Source organism: Phyllobates terribilis, unplaced genomic scaffold, assembly GCF_046119375.1.
Source record: "Phyllobates terribilis strain yellow unplaced genomic scaffold, ASM4611937v1 Scaffold_361__1_contigs__length_1927384, whole genome shotgun sequence".
Taxonomy (NCBI): domain Eukaryota; kingdom Metazoa; phylum Chordata; class Amphibia; order Anura; family Dendrobatidae; genus Phyllobates; species Phyllobates terribilis.
In genome coordinates, this window is record NW_027363121.1 from 1,054,802 (window position 1) to 1,080,035 (window position 25,234).

At 42.7% G+C, this 25,234-nt stretch overlaps 10 non-coding genes and 2 pseudogenes across 10 annotated transcripts; all 12 read right to left on the reverse strand.

Annotated features, from left to right (window-relative positions):
* Positions 1–2,667: 2,667 nt before the first annotated feature.
* On the reverse strand, positions 2,668–2,859 carry LOC141222872 (U2 spliceosomal RNA). The gene has a single exon (XR_012290612.1). It is a non-coding gene; the product is annotated as a U2 spliceosomal RNA (small nuclear RNA).
* A 6,394-nt stretch (positions 2,860–9,253) lies between these two features.
* Positions 9,254–9,434, reverse strand: LOC141222306 (U2 spliceosomal RNA; annotated as a pseudogene).
* Positions 9,435–10,235: 801 nt separating this feature from the next.
* LOC141222349 (U2 spliceosomal RNA) lies at positions 10,236–10,327 on the reverse strand (annotated as a pseudogene).
* A 1,118-nt stretch (positions 10,328–11,445) lies between these two features.
* Positions 11,446–11,636, reverse strand: LOC141222382 (U2 spliceosomal RNA). Its single transcript, XR_012290154.1, has one exon. It is a non-coding gene; the product is annotated as a U2 spliceosomal RNA (small nuclear RNA).
* Positions 11,637–12,754: 1,118 nt separating this feature from the next.
* LOC141222383 (U2 spliceosomal RNA) lies at positions 12,755–12,945 on the reverse strand. Its single transcript, XR_012290155.1, has one exon. It is a non-coding gene; the product is annotated as a U2 spliceosomal RNA (small nuclear RNA).
* Positions 12,946–14,063: 1,118 nt separating this feature from the next.
* LOC141222384 (U2 spliceosomal RNA) lies at positions 14,064–14,254 on the reverse strand. The gene has a single exon (XR_012290156.1). It is a non-coding gene; the product is annotated as a U2 spliceosomal RNA (small nuclear RNA).
* Positions 14,255–15,372: 1,118 nt separating this feature from the next.
* On the reverse strand, positions 15,373–15,563 carry LOC141222385 (U2 spliceosomal RNA). Its single transcript, XR_012290157.1, has one exon. It is a non-coding gene; the product is annotated as a U2 spliceosomal RNA (small nuclear RNA).
* Positions 15,564–16,681: 1,118 nt separating this feature from the next.
* On the reverse strand, positions 16,682–16,872 carry LOC141222386 (U2 spliceosomal RNA). The gene has a single exon (XR_012290158.1). It is a non-coding gene; the product is annotated as a U2 spliceosomal RNA (small nuclear RNA).
* Positions 16,873–17,990: 1,118 nt separating this feature from the next.
* Positions 17,991–18,181, reverse strand: LOC141222387 (U2 spliceosomal RNA). The gene has a single exon (XR_012290159.1). It is a non-coding gene; the product is annotated as a U2 spliceosomal RNA (small nuclear RNA).
* Positions 18,182–19,299: 1,118 nt separating this feature from the next.
* LOC141222388 (U2 spliceosomal RNA) lies at positions 19,300–19,490 on the reverse strand. The gene has a single exon (XR_012290160.1). It is a non-coding gene; the product is annotated as a U2 spliceosomal RNA (small nuclear RNA).
* Positions 19,491–20,605: 1,115 nt separating this feature from the next.
* On the reverse strand, positions 20,606–20,796 carry LOC141222389 (U2 spliceosomal RNA). Its single transcript, XR_012290161.1, has one exon. It is a non-coding gene; the product is annotated as a U2 spliceosomal RNA (small nuclear RNA).
* A 1,118-nt stretch (positions 20,797–21,914) lies between these two features.
* On the reverse strand, positions 21,915–22,112 carry LOC141222852 (U2 spliceosomal RNA). Its single transcript, XR_012290596.1, has one exon. It is a non-coding gene; the product is annotated as a U2 spliceosomal RNA (small nuclear RNA).
* Between the last annotated feature and the right edge of the window lie 3,122 nt (positions 22,113–25,234).

Sequence of the window (25,234 nt, forward strand, 5' to 3'; positions counted from 1 at the left end):
TCTAACTCTAGACTTTAAAAGTCTTACATTAAGGGACGCAATGTCCCAATTTGGTTTAGAGACCATTCTTTGGCTCAAAAACCAGAAACACCAGTCTCAGCAAAAAAACATGCCTTCCTTATCCTTTGTCATCCGGCGAACTCCCACTTAGCTGAAAGATAGTGGACTCCAAATTCTCCTCCAGGTAAGCCGTTGACGCAGGAGAAAGAGAAACCACTGGGTAATCCCGCTCACTCACCGGACTTGCCACGCATTGGCTACTTGATGGTTCAGACAACCGGGCCCTTTTATTCTTAGCGCGATCCGGTTCCTCAGAAGACCTCACCCCAGTCTCAGTGAAGTCTCCTTGACCTCCAGCTCCCTCTTCATCCATACTTTCACTGCTCCAACTGAGAGCCGGGTCCCCTGGGATTTCCAAGGCTCCCTCACGTTCTTCACAAAAGGAGTCAATGAAACCCCCCTGATAGGAAGAAATGTCCATCTCAGCTGCCAGAACCTCTTCCACTCTCCCGGGCTCCACCAGTAGGTCAGCAGACGCCCTCACTGGAGCAGTCTCCACACGCTGTTCCACTACCTTCACCCTGGAAGAAACTGCGGCCTCAGGTGCCACACTCTTAGGCCTCGGAGAGTTCGAGACCACCTCAGAGTATGCCCTTGCCTTGCCCTCGTTCGCACGACGAGTACAATCCTTAAAGGCATGCCCCTCCATACCACAAGCATTGCAAACAATTGGATTGGTACAGTCCTTAGCAACATGCCCACTTTGGTTGCACTTGGAGCAAACAGGCACAGCAGTACAAACCTCTTGTAAGTGTCCGTACTTCTTACATTTCCTGCAAAAAACTGGGGCCTCAGGAAAGAAGAGAATACCCCTATCTCTCCCGATAGAGAAACTTTGGGGAGGGTAATGAACACCTCCAGGCTCCGAAGAACTTTCCCCAAATCTGACAAAATATCTGTATTTGCCAGTCCATAAGTTCTCCTCGTTCATGATTTTGTGACTGTTGCTCACAAAGTCACAATGCCTCTTAAGAAAAGTCGCAATGTCATGTTCGTGCACAAAGGGATTATACATAAATATGACTAGGGGAACATCACCTTTGGAGTACAAGACTGTAAAAGTCAAACCATGCAAGGTTGGATTCTTCTCCTGCTCCCTCAACTTCTTATACAGGTTCCGGCAAGCCGCCATAGATTGCAACACCAAGACATACCGTCCTTCTTTCCGGGATTCCTGCAGGCAGACGATGTTTTCTCTTGTCACTTCCAGGATTTTGAAGATCACCTCGTGCACCATATACGACAGATTGAAACGCTCTCTGACAGCAGCATCAACTTCAATGCGGAATGCATTGCGAACCCGATTGTCATCGGTCCCAGCATAGCGTATCTTCACGCCCATTATGATCACTCTCTCGTTCCTCCTCGTTCTCCCCCTAAAGCAGCAACCGGCTTAAGCCATCAAGATGGCGATGCCGGAAGGCCAAGGGAAAACACTCAAGGACCCCAGACAAGACACTTGGTCTTAGCCAAAAGGCCGAGAAGCGATAACCAGAATTGGTTTCAAACTACGGAGCCACCCAAGGATCCTGAAAAGTCCATTTGTGGAGATGAGCTCCTGGACTCCCGTTAAGAAGACATGTTGTCAACCTCTAGATCCCTTACATGCCTGCACTTTTCGGCTTGCTGCTGCTGCAATCCACGCGTTTTAGATCTGCATAACTGCACCTCTTTAAACACAGCACCTTCACCCCCTGCTGTTCCCACCCGCCTCAACACCGTTGGAAGGGAGGAGAACCAATTAAGGCGGGGGGTGGGGTGGAACGAGCAGCTGTCTACCCTTAGCAGGAGGGCTGCTGATTACATACCTCTCCTGCTGCTGCTGCTGCTGCTGGCTGTCCAGCAGCAGACTGAAGGTGGCTGCTGCTGTGCACAGGTATATAAAGGCTCAGAGCCTATTATGACACGCGCAGCCAGCGTTCCATTGCCACATTCCATCTACTGCAGGCAGGATACCTGGCTGGCTGAATGTCGCTGAGAAGCTCACAGAGACCGCCATAAGCAACAGTTTAACAGAATGCCACAGACTAATCAACCAAACTTTTTGGGTTGGGTTCTCTTTTATAGTCTGCAGGCATTAAATGAAAGAAGTCAGTGTTCCAGCAGAGGGAGACAACGTTTCAGAAAAGGCATTGTAGCAAACCAAAAAAGAAATTTTAAGCGCAGCAGAGTAACCAGCGCACATACCTGTTAGCTCAGGTGAGTTTAAAAGGCTGCTGTTGATAACAAGGGCATTTGCTAAATAGATGGTGTGTGTGCAACAATATACTGAAAGGTCAATTATATTGTGCAGCTTATCTCACCACCTGTAGTTATTTAGGTGAAAGCTCCAAAATGCTTGCCTAATATGTCTGTTTATCCAAAAGGAAGTAAAAAGGGAGAGCTAGAAAGATAGCATTTCATTACATTACATGGCAATGCAATGCACAGTTGCTGAAGTTGAACCAAAATGAGCTTGTAATCTGGCTTCTGCAACTTTGAACATGAAAAATCCAATGAGGAGAAGAAAAGCAAAGCCAAAGAGTCCATCCCAAAATCCGACAAACAAGCAAAATGAACAAAAAACATTGAATTCAATTCTTTCTGATTTTAGAAACTGCATTAAAGAAGGGGTGCACCGGTCCTGGAGATACTGCAATACCAGGTCAATGCGTGGAGTGGACAGAGCAAGCTCTTTTTCCATCTCCCTGTTCTAAAAATCCATTTAATATATGGTCCCCAGATAGGGGACGTATCAGATATTAAACTGATAAGAACAGATTTTTTTTTTTTTAATTTGGCTATCCCCTGCAGAGGGATAAAACCGTTTATTAAAACTTTAACAAATTACAAGCATAATTAAACAAATACCAAACGTTAAAAGACAAATGAAATTTACAAAACAAAAAAAATACAAAGATTTTAAATAATTAGGTTCCATTGGTCAACAAGCCATTTTTTGGAAATATGTACATTCTTCTTTTTGTCAATTAAATAATAAGTATACATTTCACATAAAGATAAACTTAAAACATCATTCACTGATAAAACATCTTGTTTAAAAATAGCAATGTTGCGCGCTTTCCAGAGAGATGACTTGGCGCAGTTCACTGTCTTCCAAGCCATTGTGTACTGGTCCATTGTGGGGCATTCCATAAGTCCGTATAGCACAGTTTTATATGTAAAGTCCTTGAGGTCTGCCACCCTTTCCAGTAGGGGGAGCAGTCTTCTCCAGAAATCCTTTGCAAAATTACATGTCCATAATAGATGTTCCACCGTTTCCTCTTCTTGGCATCCGGCTCTTGGGCAGATGGCAGACCTCACAAAACCTCTTCTGTATTGGAATGCCCGGCAAGGAAGACAGCGGTGCATGCAACTCCAAGCCAGATCTCTCTGTTCATTAAAAAGATAAAAAACGTTAATCATTTTCCAGATAGACATAGATTTGTCATCATCATATCTGTCAACATTACATATTTCCTCACTTTTACGTATTTCTTTAATTAGTTTCTTACTATTTCTTAATTCCTCTATTTTCTTAGTCCCTAAATTAAAATCGGACACTATTTTCCTTAAAATCTCATAATGCGTCGACAAATTAAAAGCATGGGGCACAGATATATTAACTTCATACCATCCAAACTTTCTCATAAAAAATCCTGTATTAAAACGCATAAAAAAGGACCAATAGTGATTCTTAAAAAGGGCATTAAAACAGTAAACGAACAGATGGATTAAAAGAAACCTATTAAAATCTGGAAAATCTTTACCACCTTTTACTTTTGATTTCATCACGATTTCTCTTTTCAGCTTTTCCATTTTTGAGTTCCAAAAGAAGGTAAAACAGGTTTTGGTTATCTTTTTTAAAACATTAACAGGCGGGGGGAAAACCATGCTAAGATACAATAAAAGAGGTAAAATCACCATCTTTAAAACCAATACTTTACCCTCCATTGTAAGTCTCCTCATGTTCCACATACATATTTTCGTATTTACTTTCTGTGTAACTGTTTCCCAACTATTATAACCATCATTATTTTCAGTGAATGATATACCTAAAATGGAAATGGATTCGGAGACATTAATTGGTACATCACGTAAAATCATCCCCCCAACACTTAAAATGTTACACTTATTAAAATTGATTTTAAAACCAGAAGCTAGACAAAAGGATTGCACTTGATGGAGAGTGGCCGTAAGTGATGGTGCATCTGTACACAAGACCGCCACGTCATCCATGTAGCCTACAACCTTGGCCTCCAAACCACCGCTTCCAGGCAGAGGGACACCGCATATCTGTTTATTTTGGCGTATTGCACATAACATTGGTTCCAGTGCACAGATAAACAGTAGGGGGGACAGAGGGCATCCCTGTTTCACCCCTGACCGTAAAAATACCTCTTGTGTCTTAAAACCATTCACTAAAATCTTACTTGTACAATCCTTGTAAAATGCTTTAAGCGATAGTAAAAATCCTTCTGGTATGCCCATTTTCTCTAAAACTTTAAAAAGATAAAAGTGTGAGACACGGTCAAATGCTTTTTCAAAATCAATAGATAAAATCGCCATTTTCCCCTTTCTGTCTTTCACATTCTCAATACAGTCTTTCACTAAATTCAGATTGTCCCATATACTGCGCCCCGGCACCCCACACACTTGATTAGAATGAATAACTTTGCTGATGACTTCTTTTAGACGATTTGCACAAATTTTAGCCATTATTTTATAGTCACAATTTAAAAGTGTTATTGGTCTCCAGTTTTCTAATTTTGATTTATCACCTTTTTTGTATAGGAGGGAGACTTCACCTTTCTTCCAGGAATTTAATAAAACCTTATTATTAAAAACCTCAGTAAACAAATAAAACAAATCATCTTTTAAAATATCATAAAAACATACATAAAATTCTATTGGGATGCCATCAGGACCAGGGACCTTTCCAGTTTTAAAACTTTTAATAGTTTTTAACACTTCTTGTTCCGTTAAAACTTGGGATAAAAACTCTTGGGATGCGGGATCTAAAACAGCCGTTAGTCCTTTCAGCGAATCATCCATTAATTTATTATCTATATTTTTTCCATTAAAAAGATTAGAAAAAAAAACCTCAACTTTACCCAGCATATTTTTTATATTATTCTCACCATCTATATGGTCAATTATCACTTTTTCTTTTTTATTTTTCCTAAAAAAATATCTGGAACACTTTTCATTTTCTTCTATATGTTGTACTCTAGAACGAAAAATTATCTCTTTTCCTTTTTGTTCTAGCCATTTTGAAATCTCTTCTTTTAAGTTTGAAATATCAACTTGTACATCTATCCCATTGTCTCTGAGCTTAAATAATGTTTGTAGGCGGGTATTTAAAATTCTATATTCTTCATATTTTTCTTTGGCTCTACATATACTCTTTTTAATAAAAAAGTCTTTTATTTTTACTTTCATTCTATCCCACCATACACTCATAGTCTCATTTGTTTTTTTCCCTTTTCTACATTTCCTATACAACTCAATAAAATCTGATAAAATCTGCGGGTCGGTTAAAAGGGATACGTTCATTTTCCAGCTTTTCTTACCACATTTTTTGTTGTCATTTACTTTTATGGTAAAGGATAAAAGTTTATGGTCTGAAAATATATTAGTTAAAACTTCACATTTGGCAGGTATTGTTTTATCTGAACCAAAAATAAAATCAATCCTAGAGCTACAATTAGCATTGTTCCAAGTGAAACCGGCGTCCTCTGGGCTGTCACTATGACACTCTTTATATATGTCTATCAATTTAGCATCTTTGACTATATCATGTAGCATACCTGAGGTTTTATCGTAGTTCCTGCTTACAGAGCTGGAGCGCCGGTTTTCACCTTTTAAAACACAATTAAAATCCCCTGCTAAGATAAAAGGTTCAGAGTTATTAATAAATAATGGTAAAAGATCAAGCATTTCGGCTCTTTCATTTTTCTCTGGGGATCCATAAAAATTTAAAAACTGCCATCTAATACCATCAATAAAAGCTTTCACTAATAAAATACGACCTGGTAAAATTTCCTGAATAAAATCAATTAAAACGTTCCCTTTAAAAAGTATGGCTACACCCGCTGATCCTGCAGCATTCGATCCGGACCAGACAGATGGCCCACACTTCCACTCATCTTTATATTTTTGATATGACATTTCATGTGGGATATTACATTCTTGCAGAAAAAATACAGATGCAGTAAAACACGTAAAAAAATTAAAAAGAGCAGTTCTTCTCGTGTTAGATTTTATGCCTCTCACGTTGAGGGAAATACCTTTCAGTTCAGCCATCATTAGAAAATGTAAAAATTTTACTTAGGTAACTAAGAGCAACGGATTTACCTGTCCGATGAACCTGATCAGACCACTGGGCTTGCGCCTCCCTCCTCATCTGATAGTATCGTCACGAGAGTCTCCGTGGAGGAGGAAAGATTACCACATTTATATAAACCCGACGCTACACTGGCATAGCTCGGAGGGCTGGCTGGCAGAACCCGCTGGGTCTCCATTGGCTGGCCATGCAGTTCCTCATCAGGTGGGTCCCCGAGGGGTTCCGCCGCCCCTGTTTGACCTGTAGAAGGTCGTCCTATAGGAGGAGGTTGCACACAAGGCAGAGCCTCTGACTCTTCAGAGGCAGCAAGATCCCGGTCCCCACCTGTAGCAGCGGAGACCGAAACCTTTGAGGGACCAGCGTCCACGTCCCCTTCTGGAGAAGTGTCCATCTGTTCACCTCCTGCTGCCTCCTCCGAACCACCCTTTTTCTTTTTCTTAGGACCCACCTTTATCCACTCAGCGTCCTCAGCCCTAGGAGACCCAGACTGGGCAAGGGCTTCTGTGTCGGCCTTTTGCCGGTCCCTTTTGACCTTTCCAGTAGTGCCCTTCTGCTCCTTCTCAGCCCTCCTTTTGGACTCCCGCAGGTCCTGCAGCCAGGTTTTGGGATTTGGTATTTTACCTGTCATAGACTCTGGAGACACTTCACTATTTGGTACGCCCTTATTGTCTCCAGAGGCTCCAGGTTGTTGTTCCTCCTCCTGAGGGGTGGTCTGATCTTTTGGTCCTTGGTCGGACGTCTTGGACTTCCCCTTTTGCTCATCTTCCCGAAATCTGTGAGGGCAAGAAAAATAAAAGTGACCTGGAGTCTGGCAAAAACTGCATTTCTTTTCCTTAGGGCATTCTTTTGTCTCATGTTCTTCACTAGCACAATTTCTACATGATACATGACAGTTTTCTTTTGAATGACCATAGCGCCCACAATTTCTGCAATATACTGGCATCCCAGAAAAGAAGAAATCCCCATTTGTTTGCCCAATTTTGAAACGGGCAGGGGGGAGCCGTATACCACCTGGTGTATTTGGATCTCTTGTACACTTCACAAGGAATTTCCACTTAGATGTCCATATGTTATATTCGTTTAATATCTTCCCAATACATTTAACACTTTTAAAATAAATTGCTAGAAATGACATTACTTCTGGAGCAGAAACAAAGGGCGAAAATACTTTTACAATAACCAGTCTTACCTCATCCAGGACGTGCTCAACAATTTGTATCCCTTTCAAAACAGGACTATTTTCAACTTTTTTTAACTTTTCTAGTACATCTCTAAAAATACCTTCTCCGGTGAATGTGATGTCATAGTCACCTCTTCTGGGATAATCCTGGATGGAGAGAATTTCATTCCTTTGTACGCCAAGAAGGTTCCTGAGCACGTCCTGGACTACATACCCTAATTTCCTCATATCCGAGCCACCCGCCGTGAAGTGAACTCGGATAGAGTTTTTTAGCCTCGCATAAAGAGGCACGAGGTTAGGGTCAACCTCCATGGAAAAACGCAACAAGGTTGCAAATTGCAGCCGCTTGCAATCTGCGCTCCCAGTGTTCTTGCAGCGAAAAACACCTGGAAGCTGGGGGATCGCAACTCGTTACCCTGGGACTAAGCCCTCTCCCTAATAGCAGCAAGCAGGTTAAGTCCACCAAAGTGGACGATCCTGCCAGGCCAAGGAGAGGGGTACCCGAGTGCCCTTCAACCACAATCTCCTGCAATAAAGCACTTGATCGTAGCCAAAAGGCCGAGAAGCGATAACCAGAATTGGTTTCAAACTACGGAGCCACCCAAGGATCCTGAAAAGTCCATTTGTGGAGATGAGCTCCTGGACTCCCGTTAAGAAGACATGTTGTCAACCTCTAGATCCCTTACATGCCTGCACTTTTCGGCTTGCTGCTGCTGCAATCCACGCGTTTTAGATCTGCATAACTCCACCTCTTTAAACACAGCACCTTCACCCCCTGCTGTTCCCACCCGCCTCAACACCGTTGGAAGGGAGGAGAACCAATTAAGGCGGGGGGTGGGGTGGAACGAGCAGCTGTCTACCCTTAGCAGGAGGGCTGCTGATTACATACCTCTCCTGCTGCTGCTGCTGCTGCTGGCTGTCCAGCAGCAGACTGAAGGTGGCTGCTGCTGTGCACAGGTATATAAAGGCTCAGAGCCTATTATGACACGCGCAGCCAGCGTTCCATTGCCACATTCCATCTACTGCAGGCAGGATACCTGGCTGGCTGAATGTCGCTGAGAAGCTCACAGAGACCGCCATAAGCAACAGTTTAACAGAATGCCACAGACTAATCAACCAAACTTTTTGGGTTGGGTTCTCTTTTATAGTCTGCAGGCATTAAATGAAAGAAGTCAGTGTTCCAGCAGAGGGAGACAACGTTTCAGAAAAGGCATTGTAGCAAACCAAAAAAGAAATTTTAAGCGCAGCAGAGTAACCAGTGCACATACCTGTTAGCTCAGGTGAGTTTAAAAGGCTGCTGTTGATAACAAGGGCATTTGCTAAATAGATGGTGTGTGTGCAACAATATACTGAAAGGTCAATTATATTGTGCAGCTTATCTCACCACCTGTAGTTATTTAGGTGAAAGCTCCAAAATGCTTGCCTAATATGTCTGTTTATCCAAAAGGAAGTAAAAAGGGAGAGCTAGAAAGATAGCATTTCATTACATTACATGGCAATGCAATGCACAGTTGCTGAAGTTGAACCAAAATGAGCTTGTAATCTGGCTTCTGCAACTTTGAACATGAAAAATCCAATGAGGAGAAGAAAAGCAAAGCCAAAGAGTCCATCCCAAAATCCGACAAACAAGCAAAATGAACAAAAAACATTGAATTCAATTCTTTCTGATTTTAGAAACTGCATTAAAGAAGGGGTGCACCGGTCCTGGAGATACTGCAATACCAGGTCAATGCGTGGAGTGGACAGAGCAAGCTCTTTTTCCATCTCCCTGTTCTAAAAATCCATTTAATATATGGTCCCCAGATAGGGGACGTATCAGATATTAAACTGATAAGAACAGATTTTTTTTTTTTTTTTTGAAAGCCCGAATTCGTGTACAAAACCCGAGTGCGCTTAAAAAAGTGACAAGTGCCACAAAAAAAAGTGCACTAGGATGCTGGTCTTCTTGAAACCCTCTCCAAAAGGAGAAGGGTCCCCCAAACCATTCCCCGTCCCTCCGAGCCAGAAGGCCACAGCGAGGAACAGGGACAAATAGCCACCTCCAGCCGGAGCCAGAGGCGACCCAATCTTACCCCCAATACCTGCCCGAGTTCTCACCCGAGCAAGGCACTGGGAGCCAAAGACTGTGCTCCCCTCCCGGAAGAGGGGAGCCAACAACGCTCTCCTCCCGAAAGAGGAGAGCCAGTGGGGTTCAGGGGGGAGCGGAACCTGATGGCCACACACTCCCCCCCTAGACCTGCCAAGAGAGGAACCCGTAAGGGAACCGCATCCCGACAAAATCCTAGTAAGGACGTGGACACACGTGAAAAAGTGGACACACAGTGACAAAAAAAAAAATTAAATAAATAGTGAAGGTTTCACAGTATAATACTGCCCGGACCTTCGACCGGGAATTGAAAAATTCCCCATCCTAAGGCCAGAAGGCCCGGAATAAGGGTGTGTGTGAAGAAAGAAATATTGAAGTGCTAGTGCAAATGTGCCATAAACTCAAGTGGGGTTCCCAATCCCAGTGAGTTAAGGCACCCCAGGGTCACCACTCCTGGGGCACTTCACACTTCGGGCTTTCGATCTTCCCCGGCCCAATGGCGTCGATCCTGGGGGGCCATGCTTTCCACCAGATGACTATATTAGCCACCTGGCGTACTAACAAGCGCCTAAACCCCAGTGTGCATAATGTATCAATCTACTAGGGCGGCCAACATCCAAAACCGCCTTTTCGAAAGATACTACACTTGATCTTAGCCAAAAGGCCGAGAAGCGATAACCAGAATTGGTTTCAAACTACGGAGCCACCCAAGGATCCTGAAAAGTCCATTTGTGGAGATGAGCTCCTGGACTCCCGTTAAGAAGACATGTTGTCAACCTCTAGATCCCTTACATGCCTGCACTTTTCGGCTTGCTGCTGCTGCAATCCACGCGTTTTAGATCTGCATAACTCCACCTCTTTAAACACAGCACCTTCACCCCCTGCTGTTCCCACCCGCCTCAACACCGTTGGAAGGGAGGAGAACCAATTAAGGCGGGGGGTGGGGTGGAACGAGCAGCTGTCTACCCTTAGCAGGAGGGCTGCTGATTACATACCTCTCCTGCTGCTGCTGCTGCTGCTGGCTGTCCAGCAGCAGACTGAAGGTGGCTGCTGCTGTGCACAGGTATATAAAGGCTCAGAGCCTATTATGACACGCGCAGCCAGCGTTCCATTGCCACATTCCATCTACTGCAGGCAGGATACCTGGCTGGCTGAATGTCGCTGAGAAGCTCACAGAGACCGCCATAAGCAACAGTTTAACAGAATGCCACAGACTAATCAACCAAACTTTTTGGGTTGGGTTCTCTTTTATAGTCTGCAGGCATTAAATGAAAGAAGTCAGTGTTCCAGCAGAGGGAGACAACGTTTCAGAAAAGGCATTGTAGCAAACCAAAAAAGAAATTTTAAGCGCAGCAGAGTAACCAGCGCACATACCTGTTAGCTCAGGTGAGTTTAAAAGGCTGCTGTTGATAACAAGGGCATTTGCTAAATAGATGGTGTGTGTGCAACAATATACTGAAAGGTCAATTATATTGTGCAGCTTATCTCACCACCTGTAGTTATTTAGGTGAAAGCTCCAAAATGCTTGCCTAATATGTCTGTTTATCCAAAAGGAAGTAAAAAGGGAGAGCTAGAAAGATAGCATTTCATTACATTACATGGCAATGCAATGCACAGTTGCTGAAGTTGAACCAAAATGAGCTTGTAATCTGGCTTCTGCAACTTTGAACATGAAAAATCCAATGAGGAGAAGAAAAGCAAAGCCAAAGAGTCCATCCCAAAATCCGACAAACAAGCAAAATGAACAAAAAACATTGAATTCAATTCTTTCTGATTTTAGAAACTGCATTAAAGAAGGGGTGCACCGGTCCTGGAGATACTGCAATACCAGGTCAATGCGTGGAGTGGACAGAGCAAGCTCTTTTTCCATCTCCCTGTTCTAAAAATCCATTTAATATATGGTCCCCAGATAGGGGACGTATCAGATATTAAACTGATAAGAACAGATACTACACTTGATCTTAGCCAAAAGGCCGAGAAGCGATAACCAGAATTGGTTTCAAACTACGGAGCCACCCAAGGATCCTGAAAAGTCCATTTGTGGAGATGAGCTCCTGGACTCCCGTTAAGAAGACATGTTGTCAACCTCTAGATCCCTTACATGCCTGCACTTTTCGGCTTGCTGCTGCTGCAATCCACGCGTTTTAGATCTGCATAACTCCACCTCTTTAAACACAGCACCTTCACCCCCTGCTGTTCCCACCCGCCTCAACACCGTTGGAAGGGAGGAGAACCAATTAAGGCGGGGGGTGGGGTGGAACGAGCAGCTGTCTACCCTTAGCAGGAGGGCTGCTGATTACATACCTCTCCTGCTGCTGCTGCTGCTGCTGGCTGTCCAGCAGCAGACTGAAGGTGGCTGCTGCTGTGCACAGGTATATAAAGGCTCAGAGCCTATTATGACACGCGCAGCCAGCGTTCCATTGCCACATTCCATCTACTGCAGGCAGGATACCTGGCTGGCTGAATGTCGCTGAGAAGCTCACAGAGACCGCCATAAGCAACAGTTTAACAGAATGCCACAGACTAATCAACCAAACTTTTTGGGTTGGGTTCTCTTTTATAGTCTGCAGGCATTAAATGAAAGAAGTCAGTGTTCCAGCAGAGGGAGACAACGTTTCAGAAAAGGCATTGTAGCAAACCAAAAAAGAAATTTTAAGCGCAGCAGAGTAACCAGCGCACATACCTGTTAGCTCAGGTGAGTTTAAAAGGCTGCTGTTGATAACAAGGGCATTTGCTAAATAGATGGTGTGTGTGCAACAATATACTGAAAGGTCAATTATATTGTGCAGCTTATCTCACCACCTGTAGTTATTTAGGTGAAAGCTCCAAAATGCTTGCCTAATATGTCTGTTTATCCAAAAGGAAGTAAAAAGGGAGAGCTAGAAAGATAGCATTTCATTACATTACATGGCAATGCAATGCACAGTTGCTGAAGTTGAACCAAAATGAGCTTGTAATCTGGCTTCTGCAACTTTGAACATGAAAAATCCAATGAGGAGAAGAAAAGCAAAGCCAAAGAGTCCATCCCAAAATCCGACAAACAAGCAAAATGAACAAAAAACATTGAATTCAATTCTTTCTGATTTTAGAAACTGCATTAAAGAAGGGGTGCACCGGTCCTGGAGATACTGCAATACCAGGTCAATGCGTGGAGTGGACAGAGCAAGCTCTTTTTCCATCTCCCTGTTCTAAAAATCCATTTAATATATGGTCCCCAGATAGGGGACGTATCAGATATTAAACTGATAAGAACAGATACTACACTTGATCTTAGCCAAAAGGCCGAGAAGCGATAACCAGAATTGGTTTCAAACTACGGAGCCACCCAAGGATCCTGAAAAGTCCATTTGTGGAGATGAGCTCCTGGACTCCCGTTAAGAAGACATGTTGTCAACCTCTAGATCCCTTACATGCCTGCACTTTTCGGCTTGCTGCTGCTGCAATCCACGCGTTTTAGATCTGCATAACTCCACCTCTTTAAACACAGCACCTTCACCCCCTGCTGTTCCCACCCGCCTCAACACCGTTGGAAGGGAGGAGAACCAATTAAGGCGGGGGGTGGGGTGGAACGAGCAGCTGTCTACCCTTAGCAGGAGGGCTGCTGATTACATACCTCTCCTGCTGCTGCTGCTGCTGCTGGCTGTCCAGCAGCAGACTGAAGGTGGCTGCTGCTGTGCACAGGTATATAAAGGCTCAGAGCCTATTATGACACGCGCAGCCAGCGTTCCATTGCCACATTCCATCTACTGCAGGCAGGATACCTGGCTGGCTGAATGTCGCTGAGAAGCTCACAGAGACCGCCATAAGCAACAGTTTAACAGAATGCCACAGACTAATCAACCAAACTTTTTGGGTTGGGTTCTCTTTTATAGTCTGCAGGCATTAAATGAAAGAAGTCAGTGTTCCAGCAGAGGGAGACAACGTTTCAGAAAAGGCATTGTAGCAAACCAAAAAAGAAATTTTAAGCGCAGCAGAGTAACCAGCGCACATACCTGTTAGCTCAGGTGAGTTTAAAAGGCTGCTGTTGATAACAAGGGCATTTGCTAAATAGATGGTGTGTGTGCAACAATATACTGAAAGGTCAATTATATTGTGCAGCTTATCTCACCACCTGTAGTTATTTAGGTGAAAGCTCCAAAATGCTTGCCTAATATGTCTGTTTATCCAAAAGGAAGTAAAAAGGGAGAGCTAGAAAGATAGCATTTCATTACATTACATGGCAATGCAATGCACAGTTGCTGAAGTTGAACCAAAATGAGCTTGTAATCTGGCTTCTGCAAATTTGAACATGAAAAATCCAATGAGGAGAAGAAAAGCAAAGCCAAAGAGTCCATCCCAAAATCCGACAAACAAGCAAAATGAACAAAAAACATTGAATTCAATTCTTTCTGATTTTAGAAACTGCATTAAAGAAGGGGTGCACCGGTCCTGGAGATACTGCAATACCAGGTCAATGCGTGGAGTGGACAGAGCAAGCTCTTTTTCCATCTCCCTGTTCTAAAAATCCATTTAATATATGGTCCCCAGATAGGGGACGTATCAGATATTAAACTGATAAGAACAGATACTACACTTGATCTTAGCCAAAAGGCCGAGAAGCGATAACCAGAATTGGTTTCAAACTACGGAGCCACCCAAGGATCCTGAAAAGTCCATTTGTGGAGATGAGCTCCTGGACTCCCGTTAAGAAGACATGTTGTCAACCTCTAGATCCCTTACATGCCTGCACTTTTCGGCTTGCTGCTGCTGCAATCCACGCGTTTTAGATCTGCATAACTCCACCTCTTTAAACACAGCACCTTCACCCCCTGCTGTTCCCACCCGCCTCAACACCGTTGGAAGGGAGGAGAACCAATTAAGGCGGGGGGTGGGGTGGAACGAGCAGCTGTCTACCCTTAGCAGGAGGGCTGCTGATTACATACCTCTCCTGCTGCTGCTGCTGCTGCTGGCTGTCCAGCAGCAGACTGAAGGTGGCTGCTGCTGTGCACAGGTATATAAAGGCTCAGAGCCTATTATGACACGCGCAGCCAGCGTTCCATTGCCACATTCCATCTACTGCAGGCAGGATACCTGGCTGGCTGAATGTCGCTGAGAAGCTCACAGAGACCGCCATAAGCAACAGTTTAACAGAATGCCACAGACTAATCAACCAAACTTTTTGGGTTGGGTTCTCTTTTATAGTCTGCAGGCATTAAATGAAAGAAGTCAGTGTTCCAGCAGAGGGAGACAACGTTTCAGAAAAGGCATTGTAGCAAACCAAAAAAGAAATTTTAAGCGCAGCAGAGTAACCAGCGCACATACCTGTTAGCTCAGGTGAGTTTAAAAGGCTGCTGTTGATAACAAGGGCATTTGCTAAATAGATGGTGTGTGTGCAACAATATACTGAAAGGTCAATTATATTGTGCAGCTTATCTCACCACCTGTAGTTATTTAGGTGAAAGCTCCAAAATGCTTGCCTAATATGTCTGTTTATCCAAAAGGAAGTAAAAAGGGAGAGCTAGAAAGATAGCATTTCATTACATTACATGGCAATGCAATGCACAGTTGCTGAAGTTGAACCAAAATGAGCTTGTAATCTGGCTTCTGCAACTTTGAACATGAAAAATCCAATGAGGAGAAGAAAAGCAAAGCCAAAGAGTCCATCCCAAAATCCGACAAACAAGCAAAATGAACAAAAAACATTGAATTCAATTCTTTCTGATTTTAGAAACTGCATTAAAGAAGGGGTGCACCGGTCCTGGAGATACTGCAATACCAGGTCAATGCGTGGAGTGGACAGAGCAAGCTCTTTTTCCATCTCCCTGTTCTAAAAATCCATTTAATATATGGTCCCCAGATAGGGGACGTATCAGATATTAAACTGATAAGAACAGATACTACACTTGATCTTAGCCAAAAGGCCGAGAAGCGATAACCAGAATTGGTTTCAAACTACGGAGCCACCCAAGGATCCTGAAAAGTCCATTTGTGGAGATGAGCTCCTGGACTCCCGTTAAGAAGACATGTTGTCAACCTCTAGATCCCTTACATGCCTGCACTTTTCGGCTTGCTGCTGCTGCAATCCACGCGTTTTAGATCTGCATAACTCCACCTCTTTAAACACAGCACCTTCACCCCCTGCTGTTCCCACCCGCCTCAACACCGTTGGAAGGGAGGAGAACCAATTAAGGCGGGGGGTGGGGTGGAACGAGCAGCTGTCTACCCTTAGCAGGAGGGCTGCTGATTACATACCTCTCCTGCTGCTGCTGCTGCTGCTGGCTGTCCAGCAGCAGACTGAAGGTGGCTGCTGCTGTGCACAGGTATATAAAGGCTCAGAGCCTATTATGACACGCGCAGCCAGCGTTCCATTGCCACATTCCATCTACTGCAGGCAGGATACCTGGCTGGCTGAATGTCGCTGAGAAGCTCACAGAGACCGCCATAAGCAACAGTTTAACAGAATGCCACAGACTAATCAACCAAACTTTTTGGGTTGGGTTCTCTTTTATAGTCTGCAGGCATTAAATGAAAGAAGTCAGTGTTCCAGCAGAGGGAGACAACGTTTCAGAAAAGGCATTGTAGCAAACCAAAAAAGAAATTTTAAGCGCAGCAGAGTAACCAGCGCACATACCTGTTAGCTCAGGTGAGTTTAAAAGGCTGCTGTTGATAACAAGGGCATTTGCTAAATAGATGGTGTGTGTGCAACAATATACTGAAAGGTCAATTATATTGTGCAGCTTATCTCACCACCTGTAGTTATTTAGGTGAAAGCTCCAAAATGCTTGCCTAATATGTCTGTTTATCCAAAAGGAAGTAAAAAGGGAGAGCTAGAAAGATAGCATTTCATTACATTACATGGCAATGCAATGCACAGTTGCTGAAGTTGAACCAAAATGAGCTTGTAATCTGGCTTCTGCAACTTTGAACATGAAAAATCCAATGAGGAGAAGAAAAGCAAAGCCAAAGAGTCCATCCCAAAATCCGACAAACAAGCAAAATGAACAAAAAACATTGAATTCAATTCTTTCTGATTTTAGAAACTGCATTAAAGAAGGGGTGCACCGGTCCTGGAGATACTGCAATACCAGGTCAATGCGTGGAGTGGACAGAGCAAGCTCTTTTTCCATCTCCCTGTTCTAAAAATCCATTTAATATATGGTCCCCAGATAGGGGACGTATCAGATATTAAACTGATAAGAACAGATACTACACTTGATCTTAGCCAAAAGGCCGAGAAGCGATAACCAGAATTGGTTTCAAACTACGGAGCCACCCAAGGATCCTGAAAAGTCCATTTGTGGAGATGAGCTCCTGGACTCCCGTTAAGAAGACATGTTGTCAACCTCTAGATCCCTTACATGCCTGCACTTTTCGGCTTGCTGCTGCTGCAATCCACGCGTTTTAGATCTGCATAACTCCACCTCTTTAAACACAGCACCTTCACCCCCTGCTGTTCCCACCCGCCTCAACACCGTTGGAAGGGAGGAGAACCAATTAAGGCGGGGGGTGGGGTGGAACGAGCAGCTGTCTACCCTTAGCAGGAGGGCTGCTGATTACATACCTCTCCTGCTGCTGCTGCTGCTGCTGGCTGTCCAGCAGCAGACTGAAGGTGGCTGCTGCTGTGCACAGGTATATAAAGGCTCAGAGCCTATTATGACACGCGCAGCCAGCGTTCCATTGCCACATTCCATCTACTGCAGGCAGGATACCTGGCTGGCTGAATGTCGCTGAGAAGCTCACAGAGACCGCCATAAGCAACAGTTTAACAGAATGCCACAGACTAATCAACCAAACTTTTTGGGTTGGGTTCTCTTTTATAGTCTGCAGGCATTAAATGAAAGAAGTCAGTGTTCCAGCAGAGGGAGACAACGTTTCAGAAAAGGCATTGTAGCAAACCAAAAAAGAAATTTTAAGCGCAGCAGAGTAACCAGCGCACATACCTGTTAGCTCAGGTGAGTTTAAAAGGCTGCTGTTGATAACAAGGGCATTTGCTAAATAGATGGTGTGTGTGCAACAATATACTGAAAGGTCAATTATATTGTGCAGCTTATCTCACCACCTGTAGTTATTTAGGTGAAAGCTCCAAAATGCTTGCCTAATATGTCTGTTTATCCAAAAGGAAGTAAAAAGGGAGAGCTAGAAAGATAGCATTTCATTACATTACATGGCAATGCAATGCACAGTTGCTGAAGTTGAACCAAAATGAGCTTGTAATCTGGCTTCTGCAACTTTGAACATGAAAAATCCAATGAGGAGAAGAAAAGCAAAGCCAAAGAGTCCATCCCAAAATCCGACAAACAAGCAAAATGAACAAAAAACATTGAATTCAATTCTTTCTGATTTTAGAAACTGCATTAAAGAAGGGGTGCACCGGTCCTGGAGATACTGCAATACCAGGTCAATGCGTGGAGTGGACAGAGCAAGCTCTTTTTCCATCTCCCTGTTCTAAAAATCCATTTAATATATGGTCCCCAGATAGGGGACGTATCAGATATTAAACTGATAAGAACAGATACTACACTTGATCTTAGCCAAAAGGCCGAGAAGCGATAACCAGAATTGGTTTCAAACTACGGAGCCACCCAAGGATCCTGAAAAGTCCATTTGTGGAGATGAGCTCCTGGACTCCCGTTAAGAAGACATGTTGTCAACCTCTAGATCCCTTACATGCCTGCACTTTTCGGCTTGCTGCTGCTGCAATCCACGCGTTTTAGATCTGCATAACTCCACCTCTTTAAACACAGCACCTTCACCCCCTGCTGTTCCCACCCGCCTCAACACCGTTGGAAGGGAGGAGAACCAATTAAGGCGGGGGGTGGGGTGGAACGAGCAGCTGTCTACCCTTAGCAGGAGGGCTGCTGATTACATACCTCTCCTGCTGCTGCTGCTGCTGCTGGCTGTCCAGCAGCAGACTGAAGGTGGCTGCTGCTGTGCACAGGTATATAAAGGCTCAGAGCCTATTATGACACGCGCAGCCAGCGTTCCATTGCCACATTCCATCTACTGCAGGCAGGATACCTGGCTGGCTGAATGTCGCTGAGAAGCTCACAGAGACCGCCATAAGCAACAGTTTAACAGAATGCCACAGACTAATCAACCAAACTTTTTGGGTTGGGTTCTCTTTTATAGTCTGCAGGCATTAAATGAAAGAAGTCAGTGTTCCAGCAGAGGGAGACAACGTTTCAGAAAAGGCATTGTAGCAAACCAAAAAAGAAATTTTAAGCGCAGCAGAGTAACCAGCGCACATACCTGTTAGCTCAGGTGAGTTTAAAAGGCTGCTGTTGATAACAAGGGCATTTGCTAAATAGATGGTGTGTGTGCAACAATATACTGAAAGGTCAATTATATTGTGCAGCTTATCTCACCACCTGTAGTTATTTAGGTGAAAGCTCCAAAATGCTTGCCTAATATGTCTGTTTATCCAAAAGGAAGTAAAAAGGGAGAGCTAGAAAGATAGCATTTCATTACATTACATGGCAATGCAATGCACAGTTGCTGAAGTTGAACCAAAATGAGCTTGTAATCTGGCTTCTGCAACTTTGAACATGAAAAATCCAATGAGGAGAAGAAAAGCAAAGCCAAAGAGTCCATCCCAAAATCCGACAAACAAGCAAAATGAACAAAAAACATTGAATTCAATTCTTTCTGATTTTAGAAACTGCATTAAAGAAGGGGTGCACCGGTCCTGGAGATACTGCAATACCAGGTCAATGCGTGGAGTGGACAGAGCAAGCTCTTTTTCCATCTCCCTGTTCTAAAAATCCATTTAATATATGGTCCCCAGATAGGGGACGTATCAGATATTAAACTGATAAGAACAGATACTACACTTGATCTTAGCCAAAAGGCCGAGAAGCGATAACCAGAATTGGTTTCAAACTACGGAGCCACCCAAGGATCCTGAAAAGTCCATTTGTGGAGATGAGCTCCTGGACTCCCGTTAAGAAGACATGTTGTCAACCTCTAGATCCCTTACATGCCTGCACTTTTCGGCTTGCTGCTGCTGCAATCCACGCGTTTTAGATCTGCATAACTCCACCTCTTTAAACACAGCACCTTCACCCCCTGCTGTTCCCACCCGCCTCAACACCGTTGGAAGGGAGGAGAACCAATTAAGGCAGGGGGTGGGGTGGAACGAGCAGCTGTCTACCCTTAGCAGGAGGGCTGCTGATTACATACCTCTCCTGCTGCTGCTGCTGCTGGCTGTCCAGCAGCAGACTGAAGGTGGCTGCTGCTGTGCACAGGTATATAAAGGCTCAGAGCCTATTATGATACGCGCAGCCAGCGTTCCATTGCCACATTCCATCTACTGCAGGCAGGATACCTGGCTGGCTGAATGTCGCTGAGAAGCTCACAGAGACCGCCATAAGCAACAGTTTAACAGAATGCCACAGACTAATCAACCAAACTTTTTGGGTTGGGTTCTCTTTTATAGTCTGCAGGCATTAAATGAAAGAAGTCAGTGTTCCAGCAGAGGGAGACAACGTTTCAGAAAAGGCATTGTAGCAAACCAAAAAAGAAATTTTAAGCGCAGCAGAGTAACCAGCGCACATACCTGTTAGCTCAGGTGAGTTTAAAAGGCTGCTGTTGATAACAAGGGCATTTGCTAAATAGATGGTGTGTGTGCAACAATATACTGAAAGGTCAATTATATTGTGCAGCTTATCTCACCACCTGTAGTTATTTAGGTGAAAGCTCCAAAATGCTTGCCTAATATGTCTGTTTATCCAAAAGGAAGTAAAAAGGGAGAGCTAGAAAGATAGCATTTCATTACATTACATGGCAATGCAATGCACAGTTGCTGAAGTTGAACCAAAATGAGCTTGTAATCTGGCTTCTGCAACTTTGAACATGAAAAATCCAATGAGGAGAAGAAAAGCAAAGCCAAAGAGTCCATCCCAAAATCCGACAAACAAGCAAAATGAACAAAAAACATTGAATTCAATTCTTTCTGATTTTAGAAACTGCATTAAAGAAGGGGTGCACCGGTCCTGGAGATACTGCAATACCAGGTCAATGCGTGGAGTGGACAGAGCAAGCTCTTTTTCCATCTCCCTGTTCTAAAAATCCATTTAATATATGGTCCCCAGATAGGGGACGTATCAGATATTAAACTGATAAGAACAGATACTACACTTGATCTTAGCCAAAAGGCCGAGAAGCGATAACCAGAATTGGTTTCAAACTACGGAGCCACCCAAGGATCCTGAAAAGTCCATTTGTGGAGATGAGCTCCTGGACTCCCGTTAAGAAGACATGTTGTCAACCTCTAGATCCCTTACATGCCTGCACTTGTCGGCTTGCTGCTGCTGCAATCCACGCGTTTTAGATCTGCATAACTCCACCTCTTTAAACACAGCACCTTCACCCCCTGCTGTTCCCACCCGCCTCAACACCGTTGGAAGGGAGGAGAACCAATTAAGGCGGGGGGTGGGGTGGAACGAGCAGCTGTCTACCCTTAGCAGGAGGGCTGCTGATTACATACCTCTCCTGCTGCTGCTGCTGCTGCTGGCTGTCCAGCAGCAGACTGAAGGTGGCTGCTGCTGTGCACAGGTATATAAAGGCTCAGAGCCTATTATGACACGCGCAGCCAGCGTTCCATTGCCACATTCCATCTACTGCAGGCAGGATACCTGGCTGGCTGAATGTCGCTGAGAAGCTCACAGAGACCGCCATAAGCAACAGTTTAACAGAATGCCACAGACTAATCAACCAAACTTTTTGGGTTGGGTTCTCTTTTATAGTCTGCAGGCATTAAATGAAAGAAGTCAGTGTTCCAGCAGAGGGAGACAACGTTTCAGAAAAGGCATTGTAGCAAACCAAAAAAGAAATTTTAAGCGCAGCAGAGTAACCAGCGCACATACCTGTTAGCTCAGGTGAGTTTAAAAGGCTGCTGTTGATAACAAGGGCATTTGCTAAATAGATGGTGTGTGTGCAACAATATACTGAAAGGTCAATTATATTGTGCAGCTTATCTCACCACCTGTAGTTATTTAGGTGAAAGCTCCAAAATGCTTGCCTAATATGTCTGTTTATCCAAAAGGAAGTAAAAAGGGAGAGCTAGAAAGATAGCATTTCATTACATTACATGGCAATGCAATGCACAGTTGCTGAAGTTGAACCAAAATGAGCTTGTAATCTGGCTTCTGCAACTTTGAACATGAAAAATCCAATGAGGAGAAGAAAAGCAAAGCCAAAGAGTCCATCCCAAAATCCGACAAACAAGCAAAATGGACAAAAAACATTGAATTCAATTCTTTCTGATTTTAGAAACTGCATTAAAGAAGGGGTGCACCGGTCCTGGAGATACTGCAATACCAGGTCAATGCGTGGAGTGGACAGAGCAAGCTCTTTTTCCATCTCCCTGTTCTAAAAATCCATTTAATATATGGTCCCCAGATAGGGAACGTATCAGATATTAAACTGATAAGAACAGATTTTTTTTTTAATTTGGCTATCCCCCACATGGGGATAAAAACCGTTTATTTAAAATTTAACAAATTACAGAAATAAAACCATTACATCCACATTACACTTTCGGGACTTCAAAGAAAAATAAAAATTCCATCACAGCAAATTTTACAAGACTTCAAATATTCCATAGGTTAAAAAGCCATTTGCCTGCAAACGTTACATTCTTTTTCCTGTCCAATAAATAGTATATGTACATTTCACTTTTACAAAAGGCTAAAACATCATCTACTGGTAACATTTCATGTTTAAAAACAGCAATATTTCTAGCATTCCAGAGCGCTATCTTGGCACAATTCACTGTCTTCCACGCCATTATTTTTAGGTCCATTGTTGGGCATTCCAGAAGACCATATAACACTGATGCAAAATTAAAGTCCTTGAGGTCCACCATTTTCTCCAGCAGGGGGATTAGTCTTCTCCAGAACTCTTTAGCAAAAGCACAAGTCCATAAAAGATGCTTCACTGTCTCTTCTTCTTGACAACCTTCTCTTGGGCAGATGGCAGACCTCACAAAACCTCTTCTGTACTGGAATGCCCGGCAAGGAAGACAGTGGTGTGCGCAGCTCCAAGACATGTCTTTCTGTACATTAAAAAGATAAGGGGCGTTAATCATTTTCCATATGTGTACAGTTTTGTCATCATCATAACGCTCAATATCACACAACGTCACATCAGTACTAATTTGTTTGAGTAGTGTCTTGCTGTTACATAGATCCCCTGTCTGTTTCTTATTCAAATTAAAATCAAGAATAATTTTCTTTAAAATCTCATAATGTGCAGGTAGGTTAAAAGCATAAGGAGAGGATAAAACCGTTTCAAACCAACCAAACCTTCTCATGAGAAAACCAGTGTTAAAACGCATAAAATAGGAAAGGTAATTATCTTTAAAAAGGGTTTTAAAACAGAAACAGAAAAAATGTATTAAAAGAAACTTATCTAAAACAGGGAAATCTTTCCCACCTTTAACCTTTGGCTTTGTCACAATTTCTCTTTTGAGTTTCTCCATTTTTGAGCCCCAAAAAAAGGTAAAACACACTTTTGTAATTCGTTTCAACAAATTTGTAGGAGGGGGGAACACCAAACTAAGATATAACAGGATAGGTAATATCACCATTTTTACAATCAGAACTTTACCTTCCATTGACAGCTTTCTCATATTCCACATGCAGATTTTCTGATTAATTTTCTGTGCTGCCGCATCCCAGCTATTAAAACCATTATTAGATTCATTAAAAGAAACACCTAAAATAGTAATGGAATCTGTAACTGCAATTGGTACATCATGTAAACTCATCCCCCCGACATTTAAAATATTACATTTAGTAAGATTAATTTTAAAACCGGAAACTGTACAAAAAGACTGAATTTGGCTTATCGTTTTTTGTATTGAAGGTACATCACATCCAAACACTGCTACATCATCCATATAGCTTACAACTTTAACTTGTAGACCATTCCCTCCGGGTAAGGGTACTCCACATATTTGCTTATCCCGGCGTATTGTACATAAAAGGGGTTCTATAGCACATATAAAAAGCAGGGGGGACAAAGGGCAACCCTGCTTCACCCCTGATTTTAAAACTACCTCTTTTGTTTTAAAACCATTAACTAAAATCTTACTCGTACAATCATTATAAAAAGCTTTAAGAGACAATAAAAACCCACCCGGAATGCCCATTTTTTCTAAAACTTTAAAAAGATAAAAATGAGACACGCGGTCAAAAGCTTTCTCAAAATCCACCGCTAGGATTGACATCTTTGTCTTTCTGGTTTTTACATCTTCAATACAATCTTTCACCAGGTTTAAATTGTCCCAGATACTACGCCCAGGTACCCCGCATACCTGATTTGCATGAATTACTTTATGTATCACCTTTTTCAACCGATTTGCACAGATCTTAGCCATAATTTTGTAATCACTATTTAAAAGAGTTATCGGCCTCCAGTTTTTAAGATCCGTTTTGTCACCTTTTTTGTATAGTAGTGATACCTCACCTTTCTTCCATGAGTTGAGTAAAACCTTATTATTAAAAACTTCGGAAAACAAATTAAACAAATCATCTTTTAAAATATCATAAAAACTTATATAAAACTCTATGGGGATACCATCAGGGCCCGGCACTTTACCATTTTTAAAACTCTTCATGGTTTCTAAAATCTCTTCCTCACATAGAGGTTGGGATAAAAAACTTTGGGCATCAGCATCTAGGGTGGACTTGATCTCCCCCAGTAAAGTGTGTATTAAATCATGGTCTACAGTTTTTACATTAAAAAGATCATTAAAATAGACATTTACCTTATCCAATATAACGTTGATATTATTATCTCCATCTATGTTATCAATTATTGTTTTCTCCTGTTTGTTTTTCTTAAAAAAATACCTGGAACAAGTCTCATCCTCTTCTACGTGTTTTACCTTTGAACGAAAAATCAGTTCTTTTCCTTTTTGTTCCAACCACTTTGGAATTTCTCCTTTAAGACTCAATATATCATTACCTACATCCAGACCATTGTCTTTGAATTTGTACAATGTCTGTAACCTGATATTAAGAAAATTATAGATCTCAAACTTTTCTTTAGCTTTTTGTATGCTTTTCTTAATAAAGAAATCTTTAATGCTTATTTTCATTCTATCCCACCAGGAGCTAAAAGAAATATTGGGGTTTTTCCTTTTTCTACACTTTACATAAAACTCAATAAAATCCGATAAAATTTGTGGATCTTTTAAAAGGGACACATTCAATTTCCAAGATTTCTTACCACATTTCTTCTTTCCATTAATCCTCACTCTAAAAGATAAAACCTTGTGATCTGAGAGAATATTAGTTAAAACTTCACATTTCACTGGCAGTATTTTTTCTGAACCTAAAACAAAATCTATCCTGGAGCTACATGTAGAATTGCTCCAGGTGAAACCAGCGTCTATAGGGCTATCCTTGTTACATTCTTTATACACATCAGTTAATTTACAATCATTTATAATATTGCTTAACATTCCAGACGTTTTGTCATAATTTCTACTCACGGAACCGGAGCGTCGGCTTTCGCCTTTTAAAATACAATTAAAATCACCTGCCAGGATAAAAGGTTCAGAAATGTTAATAAATAAAGGTAAAATTTCCAGCATATC